Raw genomic sequence first — 19537 nt, forward strand, 5'->3', positions numbered from 1 at the left:
TTGGGATTAAACCAGGAGGGGAAAAACTATCTACAAAGGATGAAGGAAAAAAATTACCACTTGACTGAAAATTCCCATTTGCCCTGAAATTGCTAAAGTAAATACGCTTAGATCCAGTCAATACTAGAAACCATTTCAACCTGCCTGGAAAACATTCTACTAGTAAGGAAGTTTGCATTTAATCAAAGGACAGCACTTTGCAGAACAGGAGTGAGTAACTTCAACTATATAATCTGATAAAGTAAAAGAAGGTGTGGATTGTGTCATTTGAGAGTGTGTCCCCACTGAAAGCACTCATTATACACATCTTAGGCACTTCTACACATGCAATTAGTGCTATATGGGTTTATCCTGCAGTAATTTACTGCAGAGTAAACCTGCCCTAGGCAGGTGTCTACACATGTGGCCATTTGGGAGCAGATTTGCTCCTCATGGCACTAACATACTCCAGGCTTCTTTGGCTTTACACTGCCCCACTGCAGCAGCCAGGGGAGCTGGAGGCTCTGGCCACACCTGCCTGTGGCTAGGGCCCTGCACGGTGCTCCCTGGCTATCTGCCTTTTTGGCCAGGAGCAGGCTGCAGCATCCTGACTCCTGTGTTGTGCGGTCATGTGGCCAGGCTCACTGCGGCATCTGAGGCCCCCTGCCACTGCACTGCTGCCACCTGGACCTCATGCTGCTGCCCAGACCCCAGCTTGTGCATGATATCCTCCATGCACCAGGCCTGCAAGTCCATCAGCAACTCGTCCATCATGGTGACCAGCTAGTCCAGTAACCAAGTCAGTTCCTGGGTCTGTTGCTGCTGGAGACACTGTAATTAAAGTGGCTAGAGTGTCTTGTGTATAAGCATCCCTGCACTTAAAAAATGGTGGTGAAGGGGTGCACCTTAAGTGCCCCTGCTGCCATTTTTAAGCATGGGGATGCTGATACATGAGGCACTGGAATCTGCTGGAGCACAGTAATTACTACACACTAGCAGACTCAACTATGTCTGCTTTGATGCGCTGTAATTGCAATGCATTAGAGCAGCCTCACTGCTCGTGTATAGGCACCTGTAGATTTCAAGCCCGTTTTTCTTTTATGATCAGAATTACCCCTGATACACTAAAGTTAGTTTTCCTTCATGTCAGTGATTAGAAGATTGTTTGTAGGGTTATATATATCTGTGGTTGGGTGACAGGTTGGTTAAGGTGTTGTCTTACAGCTCCAGACATGTGAGCATGAACCTTTCTCTTGACTTGTACCAAAACCTGCCCCACCAGCAAATGGGTACCTGTTCATTCAGGCTGGAAAATTGGAGGATATAAATAATAACCACATCACTCCCCTGTGTACCAGTAGCTATGGAAGCCAGGTTGTCTAATGTGTTTCCTACGCTCAGGTAGCCTATAACTAAATGATATAGTTAGCTAAAGGTTCTATTCATTATTTGCAGGCCTTTTCCCAGGTGAGGGAGGGAGGGCACTTAATTTGGTTCATTATGTCTGAAATTCCTTCTTTTTGCTTGCACAATACTTTCCTGTTGACTACATACATCTGTCTTCAAAATTTCCTGACCAGATGTTGTTTGTCTTGCCCAATTGATTTGAATGCTGATGTAGCTTCTTATCTTCTGATATCTCTGTTAAAGTGGGCAAGGGTCTTCTTCAGGCATGCTTGTCATCTTATCTGTACCTCTTGATGTTTTCCCTATTAACATTTCTTTGGGTGCCTGGCATCCTTCATGCAGATTAGAAGCCATCTCCATCCGTGGTGTGTTTTTATAAGCATTGCTTCAAAACAATTTGTGCAACATCTGTACAGAGCATCCTTCTGGTGTCTGGTCACTTGATGAGCTTAATCAATTAGAAACTCCTTAATAAATGACTCTGTGTTTTTGATGTGCCAGCAAAAACTATTGCTGTGCTCTAGATGGAAATCACTAGAGCATAATAAGCAGGCACCTCACAACTCGTATTAATCTATTCTGGGTAGAGACTGTCATATAGAGGCCCAGATCCTAATAGAGGCATTTGGACTCTATTGCAATGTAGTAAGGGGTTGTTATGGCTGTTAACCTTGTTTTTTCTATAATAAACTGGTTTTTCTGCAGTAAGTACAGTAGAGCCCAGATCTTTTGTATAGAAGTGGTTCACAACCTGCTTAATTTGCAGTGGGGTATTGAATTAGGGACAAGACATGCAACTTTTTGCTGTGGCTTTTGCTTCAGTGGATGCAAAGCATCTGGGTTCTATGATAAAAATTATTTTACCTCACTGACAGCAGCCAGTGGTGGTGGTGAAGACTTGTCTTACATATATGGACTTACATCCAAAAAAATACATACTGCTTTTTAGGGAGTATACCCCTTCTGGGTACATTTCTGATGGAGCGGGGGCAGTTGTGGTGGTGGTCAGACATGGAGTGGGGGGTCAAGGCAGCCAGACACAGAGCAGGGAGGGGTTTGTATGTGGTGGTGGCAGCTGCCGTGTGCAAGCTCCCCTCCCTGCCCCGCATCCGGGTGGCTGGGCCCTGTGTGGCTGGGACCTCATCCCCCCTCCTACCTTGGTCCTGTTCTTGGGAGGTGGCAGCGTGGGGTGGTGGGTGGCGGCACTCTGTCCCCGCCTACCCATGCGTATCCCTTAGCCCCTTTCCAAGTACCCCTTGGGGGTATGCATATCCCCAGTTGACAACTCCTGGCCTAGAGAAGCTGACATACAACCTCCTCAATTACCTTTGTGAAAGATTGTAACCTCCTCAGGATAAGGAGTTTGCCAGATGTTTGAAATTTAACAAAATTCCTGGCATCACATATTTAGGAGCATCATTAATCACTGCTGCAAAAAAGAGTCCAGAGACACTGTGCCAAATCTCATAACACATCCTTGCTTGGCTGTATTTGATATTTATGTAATGTGTGTGCATAATAGCCTATCAAAGACCGAACTCAGTTCAGCACTTGTCTTCTGCCTGTAGATCTCTCATGTCTCAGGGTTAAACTGAAGAAGCACAGTTCTTCCCAGGTGTTAATGACAATTATTCTCCCAGCCCTCCCTCTTGCTCCAAATGGTAATAGGAATTACATTTTTTTTAAATTAAACTAAACTACAGACTTTGTGCTGGTTTATGGTGAACAAGGCCTCCTGCTTTCACAGCTATGTTAGTGCCTCTCGCTCTACAAAATTTCCTTTTGTGATAATTATTACTATATTTTAGTTTGTCCTGCAGAGGCAGGAAATGGTATTAGAATTCTGCTTTTCTGTTTAGTCCACATAGATATTATGTGGACTAAATAGATATTTAGTCAGAGATAATAAGAAAATACTTGGCAATTATGCTAGCTCAGAGTCTATTATTCCTTCAGTTCTGTGTCTGCACAGAAAGGAAAGCTGAAAGGGCTATTTCAGTCATTTAGAGTATATGTTTCCCTGGCACACTCATAATCTCACCAAAGCCATTATTTGGAAGTCATTTGCACTCAATCATTTTGCCTGCTAATGAGGAGTTACTGAATCCTCCATGCATTAATCCCATTTAGGAAAACACAAAGGCAATCTGTACCTTGTATCAAGCAATTATTACTGCAGTGAGCTTGAGGAATTCAGTCATTTGTTGGGGGTTGTTTTTCCCACAACAGACCTCTAAATAGAATTACCAAGTCTTTCAAATGTTAATTTGTTAAGAAAAATATAATAGCTAATAAAGACAATTAGGTTAGTATGGTAAATATTAGACTGCCGTGCTAAAGCAGCTCTTGACTGTGAAGCAAGTGTGGCAGGAGTCTGTGGAGCTGGAAATGCTGTATAACATCTTTCTTCAAGGATAGAGAACACATATTTTCTTAAACAAGGTCTGATATTGATGTTGTTAGCATATCCGTTGGAATATAGGGTCAGCTGGAAGGCCAGAACTGTTCTGTACTGTACAAACTGCTAGTATTAAATAGTTACTGGATAAGTAGCTGTACTGCAGAAAAATATCTAGTGTTATAGAGAATCCCAAATGAAACATTAGTTAACAATATGATTCTGTTGCAACAAGGGCAATTCTCATTTTGAATATATTAGCAGGAATATTTTTTGTAAGGCAGAGAAGAAAATTATTTTACTTAGCACTGACACAAGCCTCAGCTAGAGTACTCAGTGCCACTCTGGGCACGACACTTTAAGAGGGATATAGAGACATTGGAGAGAGTCCAGAGAAAAGTAACAAGAATGATAAGAACTTTAGAAAACATGTCCTAGGGGGGAAGGTTAATGAACTTGGTTTGTTTAGTCTAGAAAAAAAGATGAACTGAGTGGAGGCAGTCTTCCAGTATGCAAAAGGTTGTTTTAAAGAGGACATTGATCATAATGTTTTCCTTATTCATTGAGGATAGGACAAGAACAATTTGGCTTAATTTGCATCAATGAATTTCTAGGATATACGTTTTGGAAAATTAACTATATCATTATTAATAAAGCTCTGGAACATGCTATCAAGAGAAGTTGTGGAATCCTCTTCCTTAGAAGTTTTTTAGAACAGGTTAGATGAATAGTGACTAGATGATACAGGCAGAGTTGATACTGCCTCCAGGCAGGAGAATAGATTAGACTGTCTTGAAATTCCTTCCAGAACGACATTTCTATGATTGTATGAAAGTTTCTCTTTTTGTAATAGATACCCAAACAATTGCAACATTTACCTAGTCTCGGAGGGGTGCACGCCTGCCCTAATGAACAGGAAAACTAAACAATAACTATTAGAATTCTTCATCAGACTACTGATATCCTGGCCAACCTTTTTAACAAATGGGTGTCACTTATAAATGTAATAGGAAAATTCCAGGCTGAAAATTTATTACAATACTAAAACTATTCAGTTGTCCTCCTTTAACTAAACTATTTTGATTCCATAATTCAAAGTATTGCTTAAAAAAATTAGGACCAGGTTCTGCTATATGCTTATAATAAATGCTTAGGATCTTTCCATCTCAGGTGGTATTGGTAAGTAACTACCAGAAGTGATTTTCCCATCCTTTTGCCCCCCTTCATGTGCAATACATCCAAATATTAGTGCCACTGTTTAATAGTTTCATTACTCCATTTTTTTCTCAAAAATACTAAATTTCTATTTTACAGTACAATTTAATTATTTTGTGTTGATTTATAAAGCTCTGTACTCTTGGATTGTAGCAGTTTCAGACATGTTTTCTTTCCAGATATTGTTGTGGCATTTCATGCCAGCTGGATTGTTCAGACTAGCAGCCACTGGATTTAAGGAGGTGTTGTCAACAGAGCCTATACTTCTTGATATCATGAGTGGAGGCTTGCCTTTGTTCTGAGGTTATTGCTGGAGTGATGTTGCTGTATAGATGTTCAATTATATTTGAGCAGGAGTTATTTGTAAGCAATCTTGCTGGTGTTTTCAGAAAGTGATTGATGGTTTGAACATTAATTTTAATTTGTAGCACAAAAAAATTGCAAAAATTGCAAAAATGTCTTATGTAGACATGATTAATCCTTCTGCCACATGATTAATCCTTCTGCTCTATTCAGCATAGGTCAGGCCACTGTGTCCAGTTTTGGGCACTGTACTCCAGGAAAGGATGGATCAATTGGAGAGTCCAGAGAAGAGCAACAAAAATATTTGGAGAGCTAGAAAATATGGACTAAAAGGGAAGAGTGGAAGAAATGTGTTTGTATAGTCTACAAAAGAGAAGTCTAAGTAAGTCTTCAAATATATAGAAGTTTACTGTAAAGAGGGAAGTAAGAATTTGTTCTTGTAGTCCCTGGGTGGTGGGACAAGAAGTAGTGAGATTAAGTTGAAACAAAGGAGATTTAATTTAGACACTTAGGGGGAAAAACAATATTAAACTGTAAGGATAATTAAGTACAGTAAAAGCTCTGTTATCCGGCATTCCCTGTGGGACAGGAGGCAGGCCCCACACAGCCTGTTATGCCCTTGGGCTTTGGGGGCTCGACAGTGCAGGCTGCTTTGCCTTAGCCCATGAGGGCTCAGAGAAACTGGAAGTGCCATGCTTAGATTGTGGAACGTCATCATTCAAGGTGTTGAGAACAAGTTAGACAAGTGTCTAACAGGAATGATGTAGATATATATGGTCCTGTCTTGGGACATGAGGTTTGAGCAAATGATCTCTCAAGGTTCCTATAAGTCCTACTTTTCAGGATTGCATGATCTTTACTTATATAATGCTCACAGAGTTGATGATTCAAAGGAGCAACTTGCATTGGCCTCTAAGTATGTAAAGTTAGAACAAAGATTTAGTACTCATGGGACTCATCTACACATGCAATAAAAAAAAGCAATAAACTTCTAAGTTTATTGCTCTAGAGTTTTTTGCTCCTGGGAGTGCCATTTGAATGCGTGCACGGGAACAGTAAACTCCATTTGGATGTGTGCCCATGATCACAGCACACTGAGCTGGGTCGGAGCAGCCCCAACTGGCAGGGAACCCTGGGGGTCAGCTTGCTAGCTCTGGGCTTCTCCTTTCAGCTCGACATGCTGTGGAGGGGCTGGCTGCGTCATGAGGGTGCTCATGGGCAACTGGTGCTTCCCAAGGCCGGGGGGGGCACTGGATGGCTGATGCAGAGGGTCCCACATTGGCCGATCACCAAGCCAGCAGTGAAACCAGAAGTGTGCTTCTGCTGGCACTTCCGGTTTTGCAGCTGGTGCTTCTGGAGGTGCACGGCCAATCTCAGGGGATGCACGTTCACCTGCATGCACCCCCTACACATCATCAATAAGGGTGCTTCAGTGCAGGGCTAGCCAGCAGGCAGCCCCAGCACTGAAGCACCCTCATGCCCTAGCCATTTGAGGCAGTGTCTACACATGCACTGCTGTGGAGTTTTTTTTACTAGTACTAGTTTATTTACAAGTACTATCCTATTGTGAAGTAAATGAGTTTACTCCAGCCTAATAAGGATGCAGATGCAGATGCTGAGACTTTTAATGTGCAGCTAATTAGTCTACTGTGCAGTAAATGTCTCATATAGACACACCCATGCAGTACATTAAATACTGAATTTAGAGCCAGGCAGTACCCACTGTTTCTGTTTAGTCTAGATACTGTGAGAAAAGTCTTAGTTTTTCAGTGCTTCCTCTTTCAATTTCAACTAAAACCAAGAAATTCAGAGAAGTGGGTAAATGACAAATTGGCAAAAGGACTGAAGATGACTGGGCTGCTTTGGAACTGGAAAAGTACTTGACTTAAATCTACTCTGAGTCTGAGTTCCTGGTTAATGTGAGGTCTTAAAATCTGAATTGGTTCACTTCTCCCTGGTAAGAACCTTGTGGGCAGAAAAGATAAAGAGAGGATGACTGAAAACAGTAAAAACTGATTACTTCTCTCTGCTGTAAGACTACTGTGCTATGAAAGGACCAAGGGTTCTCTAGTATGAGGTAGTAGTGGAACACAAAACTTATAAAAAAACTGCAAGATTTTGGCTTGGATAGTAGAAATTCAAGCTGAAAGTGCCAGGTATATATTAGGTTAAGTAACTGAACCTCTGCTCCCTCCTTGTTCTTTAGACATTTTTAGACTGTTTGGCATATTCAGAATCCTGATTTATATCTGAGTAAAGTACTAATACTGCCAAAAGAGTGTGTACTGTCTTATTTCAATCAGTAGGTGTCAAAAACACAGCTCACTAAAGGCATACTGGCTAACCTCCTGAGTCAAGGCTATATACTGAAATATGATGGATGGGCCTATCAGGTCTAACCACTTTGACAACCACAAACAAACAACATGATGGGGAAAAAATTGTTAAGTAGAAAGTACCCACATTCTCAATGACGAACAGAGCCAGAAATGCTGCAAATTAGTGAGGCAGATCTTCAGTTAGGTTGTTTAGTTCCAAGTATTTGAAGTTGAGGACACAACACTCAGTTGTAAGATTTAGCTGCTCTCTCAGACTGTTGTCTATACAAATCTAATCTGAAAGCAAAATGAAGTACCAGGGCCCAGTTTTACCACCTTCCTTCACTGTACTTTGGGACATATCAAGACCTTCCTCCCCACTCACATCTCAGGGCAGGTATTCACATGAGTAGCCCCAATGTGGGCAAGGTGGCCTCAATGTGGCCATTGGGGTCAGGCTGAAGCCTGCCCTTCTCCTTTGTTAATTCAGCCTTTGCTGGCCTAACTGTGCTGGCTGCCAGGCCAATGCCCTGCATATTCCACATCCATCAGTGTGAGAAGCAAAGTAGCTATCCTCAGTCCTAGGAAATGCAGGTAGCTTCAAGGTGGGGATAAAGGCTAGGGAAAGAAATTACACATAAATCAATTTAAGTGATCAGAAACTGGTATAAGCCTGTAACAAAACCTAAGTCCACTGCACATAACCAGTTTCAAAATGTTAAGATAAACCTGGCTGAATGTAGTATCAGACTTAACTGATTTAGGTCAAACTTGTTTATGCTCTCTGCTCCAGAGCTAGCCCCACCACTCTGCTCTCTCGCTTGAGCAAGGGCAGGAGTGTGGCCAGATGCATGTCCCAGCTTGGCCACATTAAGGCAAAGTGGGCAGGGAGGGGATTAATTCTTCCCTCTTTCCCATCCCCACAACACCACTGCTGGGGTATGCCTGTCTACAGGGGAGTGGTGGAAGCAGGGGCTGGCCAGGCCTGGCAGACCCCACCTGCAGTCCCTGGGGGCAGAAGGGATGGAGGAAAGAATTAACCCTCTTCCCCTTTGCCCCCTTCCCTTTGCCTTAGTGGGGCTATTCCCCCTGCCCCAGCCACTGGAGCAGCAAGGGGACAGGGAGGGTCAACTGCCTCTGTCAGGGTGCCCAGGAAGGGGTTTATTCCCCCCCTCCCTTCCTTGTCTCACCAGCAGGGACCTCAGCCATCCCAGCATGGCCCCATTAAGGCTAAGGGGGCAGGGAGGATATTAATTCCCCCCACTTCTTACAGAGGGACTGCAGCCAGGGCAGAGTAGCTCCCTTTCTCTCCCCACACAGCTGCCTCCTCTTCCCCCAGGAGGAGGGGGAAGAGTGGAGCTGTGTGCCCAGACTCCTCCCGGCTGTCAGGGAGATACTGCAGTGGGAAGGGCTCTCCCTCTCCTCTTCCTCCCTTGCCATGGGGGTCTGGCCATACCCCTGTCTGGCCACACTCCCTCTTCCCCCACCCTCTGAACCCTGCAGGGCAAGATGGGGGTTTAAACCCCTTCTCAGTCATACTCAGGCCTCCGGGGCCTGGCCACACCTCCCCGCACCCTCAGCTCAGCTTGTGGAAGGGAAAGGAGGACCTGAGCCACTGCATTTCTGGGAAAAAAAGTGGATATCTGTCCACTTGCAAATCAGTTCAATCTCTGCAGGTTAGACTGACCTGCAACAATTGAATCAATTCAGGTTTAGGCTTTTTGAATGACTGTCCCTAGCCAATGGGCTTACTTAGGACCTCTGTCCCCTATGGGGCCAGGCTTACAACAGAGCCCATAGAAAAGTACTGCTTAAGAGGAGTATAGGTAATGCAATCTAGGTTATACAATGGAGAAGATGCCACTTCAAAAATCTGCAAATTACGGAATAAAGTCACACTTTAAATTATATTTCTCAGCTGAAATATTGTTTCTATACAGTGAAAATAAAGAACTGATGCATCTGTATCACTTGAATTCTAACGTGCTTCCAGTACATGCAGTAGTCAGTCAGTTTTTGTTTGATAGCCCTTTGTGAATAGCCTTATTCCTGGTCTTCCTTGGTACAGTAAGGCAGTTTCCCCTGTTTTTTGTATGCATCTTTCACTTAGGGGAGTCAATGTTCTTGCTCTTTAGTTTTAGTTGACATGCAACAACTTATGTATACTGCATGTGGAAACAATGGAAAGGAGTTACCAAATATATGCCATTCTAATCCTGGGCTCCCTTGTTCCCCTGCGTACACCACTGCTTTCATTAGACATTTCCTTGATGGTTTTTTGCTGGCTGACTGAGATCAGAATTTGGCCCTTTGAAAACCATCCTAGTTTTAAGCAGGAACTCTCTTGGTTATGACTGCACTTCTGCTCTGATGCAAAATGCGGTTTCAATTAATAGGCTTTGTTAGCAATACTTTGCCAAGAAAATAATACAGTGCATATAAGTAGAGCAGAGTTATTTTTTAAAGTGGTTAAACTCATTGTTGGAACAATGAATAACACCACTGGACAAACTAAAGCAAAAAGGGACTGTTCCAACTCTCATTGAAGTCAATGGAAAGACTCCTACCGAGTGCAATGAGAATTTGGATCTGATCCAAATAGTGGAATAGTTTCCTAAGGAAAGTGGAAGCACTGTTTGGACCTTGTACAACATTCTTCCACCCTGATAAGTATCTCTGTAAAAACTGAGCTTTCTTACACAACAGATTTGCTGCATGTGTATATCCAAAACTAAATCTACCCAACAAAAATAAAATATTTCTCCTTTACTCCTGTTAGGCCTGCAGAGCCTGCACAGCTCTGACAGTGTAAACAGGGTCTTGTTTCTTCTTGCACATAAAAATATAAATCCCAGCTATGCAGGGATTTAATGCTGCACATTAAAATTTCTGCACATGTGTAAATGAAGACATATTTTGAAAAGGCTGGGATTACACAGATGTAACTGAGGCTAAGGATGTAAATTACACATAAACTGGTATAAGTGATCAGAAACCAGTTAAACTGTGTAACACAACAGAAGTTCAGTGCACATAAACCACTTTAAAAATGGCCAAAATTGGTTTCAGATAAACCTAAATGGATGTAGTATCAGGCTTAATCAATTTAGGTTAAATTAGTTTGTTGAACTTCTGTTCTAGATATCCTCCAGATCAAATTAACTCACAGTCCCGCAGCATCCCAGGATGCTTTGCACCTCCCCACAACCCCTTTCCCCCACTTGTAGGTAGGTAGTCCAGCCTTGGCCCGAGCAGAAGGCATGCTCCAGTGCCCCATAGCTTCTGACTTGGGCCACTTCAGGCACATGATTGAATTTCCAGAATCAGAAGTGAATGTCTGTTCATTTGCTTATTGGTTCAGTCTATGCAGTTTAGCCTAGCCTGTGAAGGTTGAATAGATTCAGCCTCAGGCTTTTTCATTGTCTGTACTTAGCCTGAGGAGCTATATTTTGCTTAAAATATTTTACAGTATAAACAGACATAACAATTGTATCAATAGCAAATTGTATGGATTATAAACTGTTTTGACTTAACTGCATGTTTCTGTAGCAATCCAAGTGTACCAAAATCAGTGCAACTTTAATTTAGTTTCATTCAGGTTTTTAGTTTTAGTGATTTATCTGCCTTGTATCACTGCAAGAGCATGAAGACAAAACTATGAAAGCATAACCATTAATGCATGCTCCCAAACAATAGCCCCTATTCCCCTCTTAAAGAGGTATTTGTCCACAGCTTTAGTTGCTGCCATTTGATGCATGATAAATAAAGATCCCATTTTAAATGTAAAATATTGTTAGGTTTATAGAGCTGGTAGACAGACTTTATTTAACTGAAAAATGAAGTAAATCTGTATTAAAATAATTCAGAAACAGTAAATCTGAAAACCCATTAAGTCACTTTCCAGAGAAGAGCATGCTTTCAGCTAGACTCAAAACTGTTCAAAGTTTATAACAGGAAATAATCTAAATGGATAGAGATATGGATTGAATGATGATCTGGGGTGTAAGAGTAGATTATTTATTAACTGGCCACATCTACACGAGATGCTTAATGTGCAGAAGACTAATTCTACTGAGCATTAGCATGGCAGGCAAAGCCTGTGCTAATGTACTAGCATGCAGTAGATTTAGTCTAATGTGCGGTAATGTCACAAAAAAAACATTCATCTGCAGTAATGTGCACTACTGCCGATTATGGTGCATTAAGTTAGTAATGCACCGTAATCATTACAGGTACTAAACTTAATGGACCATAATTACAGCTTATTAATGAACATGTAGATACACCCACTGAGACTATATTAAAAATTCTGGGCATATCCTTAAATATTAGCATAAGTACTTGGAGTCAAGATGATTGGAATCTCAGAAGCTAGAACTCCAGAGGAGGCAGTTGATAAGAGTATTTGTCAAGGGGATATGCAGGTTATATAGTATAAAGAACTCTGCACTTCCCCAGGATGGAATGTTTTTAAACTTATTATCAGTCATATTTAATATGGAAGTGCTTGATGGTGGGGGTCTCTACTTTTTGTATAAAAGGCTAGGGGTTAGAACATAGGCCCAAGAAGTTCCTGTTGAAGCCTGTTTTGGGACAGAAAAGTATTTGTGATTCTTTGGCTGTTGAAGAAAGTGCAAGGAAAAGTATGACTTGATTACCTTGTGGGTGGTGCACTCACTTCAAGACTTGGTTTCTGTTCTCTGCTTCAGGAAGTGTTTTAGAATTTTATTCAATGACTGGTTAAGATCAATTCTACTCCCACCTCAATATGCCTTAACCATTAGTATACAGAGCCTTCCTTCCCTCTGAACACTTTTTCTGGCTCGCCCAGTGAATCTTGTACTTCTTACATAGTAACTTAGGCTCAACAGTAGAAATGGAGACTGTTCTGATCCAGGATAACCTATCCTGTATTCTGGACACTCTTGGGAAGTGAGAGAAGTAGATTTAACCCCATCCCTCCTGCCATGCAAAAGGAGAGACTAGAACCTGGGACTCTCACTTTCTGGATAAACTCTGGAAACATTACAACATTAAATCAACATGGGTGGTATTGGCTACACAACCTCCTTGTCCTTTGATTGACTGCTTTAAAAGGAAGTAGTGGCTGCTGCTGTATTTAAAGAGCAGCCTGATCCTATCAGTGTGTTTTGGGTGCTCACTGATCAACCCCCTCAGCATAGATCCTGGTTCCCAAATAGGCTTTGGTGTGAGATTTGGCACTGAACTGTTCAACCATGTCAAGACTGAATCACTTCTATACATACCCAGAAGTAGAATTTAGAGGTGCTTAGGGAACTTTAAAGTCAGAAGCTAGTTTCCATGGAATAGGAACCTCTATATTAAGTGGCAGCTGAGCAATAGTTTTCTGGGCTGTAGGTTTAGGTATAGATATTTAAATTCTGACTAAGTCCCAGTTAAATACCTACAGACAGTCCCAAGAAAATACTTAACACTTACTCTCTGATAATCCCCAGTTTGATTTGGGAAGTCAGGAGGGATTCAAAAAAGGGGGAAATCAGGAAGATGATGATGACCCCTCAGGATCATAAGGCTCAATTAGTGCAGAAATATTTTTCTGGAAGCCCTAGAGAAAATTCAACCTGCCTCAATAAGATGCATCAATATTAATATTTTCTCCTTGAGTAAACTAATCCTATAGGCTGAATCCTACAGTCCTCTGTCTGGGCCTACACCAGCAAAGCACTGATAAAGCACATGTTTAACATCAAACCCTTGGACTTAACACGGGTCACATCCATACTTAAATGCTTTCTTGGCACCTCTCTGTCCACAGGAATTTTGCTTGAGAAAGGTTTGCAGGAGCTGGCACTTAAAAGTTAGTCAAATGTCTCATATAATCCACTGTAAATTTGAAGTTCAGCTACTTTTTTAGGATACATGCAGTCTTTTGCCATGCTTGGTCTGTATTCATGTGGCTTCCTTTAACCCATGAGAATATAGATCAGGAGCAGCATGTGCTACTGTTTGCTGGTGCTGGGAGCCATGTGGGGAAACAGGTATAAGTAACTTGGGGTGAGGAGAGGGGTAGATGGGATTTCAGGGGGAAGGAGACTAGCAGGTCCACAGGGGGAGTGAGCAGGTCTGGGGCTGGGCAGGTGGTTTCAGTGGGGAGAGGGAATAGGGGGCTAAAAATAGCCGAGTCAAGTTGGGTGGGGGGCATGGTACAGTGCAGCCTCAGAGCTGGAGCAGACAGTTGGGTTTTCCAAGCCCAGGAGCTGTCCTGCAAACCTGTACCATCATTAAGGATGTGTTAACCTTGGGTTAACACTTTCTTAGATCGGGTTAGCACAATCTTGAGGTGAACTAACTTAGATCAGGCCTGCCATTTTTGTAGTGATTTAAGCCCTCTGCTTGCATGTATGACTGGGCATTTAGATCAACCTGACCCTGGTTAGATCCATCTAAATGTAATGCCTGTATGTACCCTTAAGGAATATTTTTAGCATTTTGTTCTATTATATTGTAGTTACAGGGATGGCAGCTGGAGAAATGGTGGTGATGATGTATAGTACAGAAGGCATTTAAGATGTATTCAGAGGTGAATCACTGGTTGCATCTATATGTGTGAATTTACTGTGTAGTAAGCAAAATTACTGTGCAGTACGGGTGCGTGTCTACATGTGTAGCACACCCATACTGTGCAGTAAATATAGTGACTTATGCTGACTTATGCCTGATTAGTTACTGCATAGTAATGCATATGTAGATGTCATACTGCACAGTAACACTGTATGTGTGGATTGACTTGGGACTAACTTTAGTCCCAAGTCAGTCCACATACAGCATTAATGCACCATAATGCCTGCATGTGTAGACACTGGCCTATTCCCACTTACTGCACAATAATTTAGTATACAATACATTTAAGCCGGTGTAAATGCATGTGTAAACACATCCACTGAATGGCAACATTTCTGACATTTGATCCATTTTGAGATAAGAATAACAAATTAAAAAGTTACTATAAATCATTGAGAGTTGTTTTTGGTGACTTGAACAAATATGAGGAACTGTTAATATATTTATAATCTAAAATTCAGGAAAACCTACTCTACGTAAATCAGGATGGACTGACAGTCTCTAAAGAGGAAGTGGGTTATCTTGTAAATTAACTGTTTTGTAGCTTCCTTTTTATACCCAGCTCCTTCTAGAAATTTTGCAAATGCAGGATAGAACTGTGATTTCCTGTGCTCTATTTTCAAAATGGAATTTGCACAAATGCTCTGGTTCTACTTTCATTGTTAAGTTTTGGAAAAAAACAACAAAGCAGGGCAAAGTATTGCACCATAATTACAGCTCATTAATGAACATGTAGATACACCCACTTCTAACAATGTATTAGAATCTGATACCTCCAGTAACTTCAATAGGGTTTTTTGTGGGGTAAGGTACCATTTAGCATGAATAATGGTATTATCATCTAGCCCTTAACAATATTTATATGTGTCACTGCTGTTCTGTGTGGTACTGCCCATGGAGTTGGGCAAATGGGTTTGCTAAAGATAAGAATTTTTCCTCTCTTCTGTTTTAAGTTAAAGTCAAACTGAGCATCCCATTTCATGTTCCTAACATGGTAAGATTTGTTTTTCTTTACCCACCCCCTCCTTTTTAAAATACTTCTATGTTTAAATGAATATCAGAGCTGGAACTGGAAATGCATTAACAACACTGAAGGAGAGGCTATTTTTTAAAAGCCCCTGTACAATGCTATCATGAAATCCAATTTCATTGCTATATTTATCATTCTTGGCAAATTACCTGTTGCCAGTGGATGTTGCACACCTTCATTGTAATTTGCTTTTCATTCTGCTCTAAATAAACAAAACAGCACTTTTGTGATGTCTGCTTTTCTTATTAAAACATAAGGGCCCAAACGACAAATTAATTAGAGATGCTTGGAGAGGCTTCCCAAAACTTACTTCTGTTCATCACACAAATTAGTAAATTTTAAAGAACGTGTTTTTGCAAATCTATAACAGGTTTAGTTTTATTGGAGTTAGTGTTTCAAAATATTTAGTGGAGTAGCAAGTCAGAAGGTCATTGCTTGCTGCTTTGAGTCTTGAGTTTGCTTGCATGCTGCTTGTGCTTTTCTAGTGTAGTTAATGAGCACAGAGAAAACGGAAGGAGCTAACTTGGAGTTAACGAGGAGAGTTTTTCTTAGGAGGAGCCTGAATAATAATAATATGCAGGATACCGCTTTACTGCAGAATTAGCACAGGCTCATACTTGGGTGTCAGTCCTAACATCCCCTCCTCTTTACATACAAAACCCTTTTGCCCAAGTTGAGTGGTTCTTTAAGCCCTGGCCAGCTGGTACAGCTGGAACTGGAACTGCTATAGCCCAGGTCCTACCTCCACCTGAGCTGGTAGCCTGTGTACTTTGCATTGGGGATTCAGATTAAATCACTTGTGGTGACTAATAGTCTCCAGTGTCTTCCTGTACTGAGCACAAGGAAGGAAAGTTCACCTACAATTCAGAGAGGAAGAATTAGTAAGTGACTCAGCTCACTGCCCTGCAAAGAAGCATGGGATATATATATAGTTATATAAGCAGCAGACAGAGGAAAGTGTGAATAAGATATAATAGTCTGGGCATGTTTTGTACTGTGGCTGCTCACATCCAAGCCAAGGTAATGTTTCTGCTCAGAACAGGATGTCACTCACCTAGGCTCACTCTGCAGTAAATATTATTACCTTGCAAAGTATTTCCAGTCCTAAATGGTAGATGCCCTAGCACTTTCTCAATAAGCGTTACTGCCACTATTGTTATGCTCATGTTCCCCACGCCTGCCTTTTTTGCCACAAGCTCTTTGCTAAAGCAGCTTCCTTCCTTCAGCTGCACTCATCAATCAACTTTTCATTGCTGGAAATGAGTGTGTAGCTATTACCTCAGCTTCTCTTTCACTTGTCTCTTAGATGGGACTGAGGCACCGCTCTCTCTTCTCTTTCAAGAAAAGGAAAAGCATTTACTCTTTTTCTTCTCTTCTTGAAAGATGGGGGAAAACCTACTTTTAGCTGCTCTTCATTTTGAGTTAGGACAGCTGGTTTAGTGGCTGGAATTCCCAGCCTGTGTTTGGTTTATATGTATTTGACTTTTTTCCAAGCTTTAGCTAGCACAAGCTAGCTTTGGCTAGAGGCCATGTAAATACCTAGGCAGATAAAGTAAGATCAGAAATCTCTTCTCTTGGGTCTAGCAAAAAACAAAAATAGAAGCTGTATATGGAATAATGTATTGTCATAAAGTGTTGATTTGCTTTTGGTTTGGGTTTTAACTATTCACGGGGGGGTTCTTTTAATATAGTGTATGTTAAGAAGTCACTTTTTAAGGTACATATTATACATGTAGTGAATAATTATGCAGTTTAAACGCACAGAAAAGTATGAATGGGCAGTTAAAAAGATGCAACCAAGTTCTTTCTGGAGCTTATGTAGAGTTGATTAATCGCTCTCTCCCCCTCATTATTTTAAATTCATGTTTACCTTTGCATTTTCTGATTCTGGTCAGAAGCAGAAGTGCTGAAATACTGCCAGAAATGCTATTCTCATATTTCTTCCCAGTTTGTTAAAAATAAGGAAGTGCCAGAAATCTCATTTGAAAGGTTGCTCTTGCAAAATATCTAACACAGTTTTGCAGACCAAATAGATTCAGAGAACTTGGATAAGTTACAGATCAAGAACAAATGTCTGGGTGTTTATTTCAACACAGTGCTTGATTGAAAGCTAGTTTGGTCAAGACTTAAAAACTTGATTACTGTGTTGGAGGCCTCAGTTTTTGGATACCCAACCTAGGACCTTTAGAAAGATCTCATTCAGAAAGTACTAACAGCTGTCTTAAGTTGGACTGCTTAAGGATATTTCAAATAGGACATCTGAAGTTGAAGCTAAATGACTCTCCATTCCTGAAAACCATGGTTATTGAAAGTTGTAGATGTCTTTCCGTTAACTTCAACAGGCTTTGAATCAAGCCCTTAATCTTTGAAACTTTGGATGTCTCCAGGGTGAATTTGAGGGAAGGAGAAAAAACCAGAAAACATCTCAGAGGGTTCAAAAAAGAATTCTGACCCCTTTTTTGGAAAATAAATGTTATATTGCATTTTCTATCATTCTCAAAAGTTGAGACTTTTTTCTAGCAATGCTAGGAAAAACTTAGAAGAGTTTGAAATTGCACTGAATATTTCAACATGCTGCTGCTGTTGTGGGGTTTTGTTTTGTTGTGTTTTTTCTTTGTTAAGCTTTTTAACTGAAAAAATCCCTACAAAAACTCATTGCTATGCAGTATAATGCTGGATGCACTCCTCTCTCAGTATTCCTTTTCAAAAAGAAAAGCACTAAAAGAAGTTCCTTTTAGGTAAGATTGTACCCAAAAGTACCCCAGGAGAAAAAAGCAGGGCAGTTGGGTCCTCCACAGAGCTGCTCTGGCAGCTAGCCGGAGTGTTTCTATGGCTGGCTCTCACTCCAGTGCTGAAGTATGCTGCCTACCCATGCAGGTCAGGCAGCATGCCAGCAGGCTCTAGCTCCCCCTGGCTGCAGATCTGGGAGGAGCCAGGCAGGGTTGTTTTGCCTCAAGTGGCACAACTTGCACCACACCAAAGTGCAAGCCTGGGCACGTGTGGTGAGGCAAAAAGCCCTGGCTCAAATTTGCACCACTTCTATTTGAGCTGCTGTAAGTGCACATGCCTGCATGTGTGGACACACCTGAGAAGACTAAGAGGGGATTTAGTAGCAGCCTTCAACTACTGAAGGGTAGTTCTGAAGAGGATGGACCTAGTCTGTTCTCCATGGTGGAAGACGACAGAACAAGGAGCAGTGGTCTCAAGTTGCAGCAAGGGAACTTTAGGTTAGATATTAGGAAGAACTTTCTCACAAGGAGGGTAATAAAGCCCTGGAACAGGTTGCCCAGAGAGGCGGTGGAATCTCCATCCTTGGAGATTTTTAAGACCCAGCTAGACAAAGCCTTGGCTGGGATGATCTAGTTGGGAATGGTCCTGTTTTGAGCAGGTGGTTGGGTTAGATGAACTCTTGAGTTCCTTCCAACCTTAATTTTCTATGTTTCTATGATTCTATGTGGGAATGTGTCCATTGAATGAGATGCTGCAATCCTCTGAATAAAAATGGAATACCTAGCATTCCTAAAATGCTATTCCTGGGCAGTTTGCTCCAGTGAGTAACACCCCTGTGGCCCATGTAAAGCCTGTGCAGCCAGTAACTGCTAGGACCCATTCCTGGGCAGGTTGCTCAGGGATTAATACCCCCATGGTGTTAATTCCACTTAAGAAAAAAAGAAAAGAAAGAGAGAATAGGAGTCTCAAACTCCAAAACAGGTTTTCTCTCCCTCTACCTGGTCCAGCAAAAAGGGGAAAGAGACCCCTCCATAGGAAGCAGGTTTTCTGACTCCTAATGTAGCTGTGCATTTCTCAACAGCCCCAGGAGAAAAAGAGGAAGAGAACCTTACTGAGTGATTCTTATATACCTGGTGTGACATCATCCATGCCTTGTCCAATCAGGGTGGGCCACATTTTAGTTTTTCTCCCCACCAATCTGCCTGAAGCATCCTCTGCTTCTTTTGGCCAATGGGGCTGGAGGGTTTTTTATCTTTTTCCCAGATATAGGCCCCACTTGTCATGTGCAGAACACAGGGCCAGAGCAACAGGGGCCATCTTGCCCATATCAAAATACACACACAGAAAGCACACAATATACAAACCAGCATGCATGGGGGTGTTACATATAAATCAGAGATTAACAACCTTGTTGGGCTATGAGCTGGAGTGACTCAGTTCAGGTCAGGAGTAGGTAGGTGGGTGGGCATTAGGCCCCAGCCAACACTGGCACTTTTTGCCGTGGTGGCACAGGGAAAGTGACTGCTGCTGAACCCATGGCCGTACAGCTTCTGG

At 41.7% G+C, this 19537-nt stretch overlaps 1 long non-coding RNA gene across 1 annotated transcript; it reads left to right on the forward strand.

Moving 5' to 3' along the window:
* The first annotated feature begins 4491 nt into the window (after positions 1 to 4491).
* On the forward strand, positions 4492 to 18495 carry LOC109291506. The gene is made up of 3 exons (XR_002095874.1): positions 4492 to 4502; positions 8219 to 8225; positions 18386 to 18495. It is a non-coding gene; the product is annotated as an uncharacterized LOC109291506 (long non-coding RNA).
* Positions 18496 to 19537: the final 1042 nt, after the last annotated feature.

Source organism: Gavialis gangeticus, unplaced genomic scaffold (genome assembly GCF_001723915.1).
Source record: "Gavialis gangeticus isolate Ggan-Ray unplaced genomic scaffold, GavGan_comp1, whole genome shotgun sequence".
NCBI lineage: Eukaryota > Metazoa > Chordata > Crocodylia > Gavialidae > Gavialis > Gavialis gangeticus.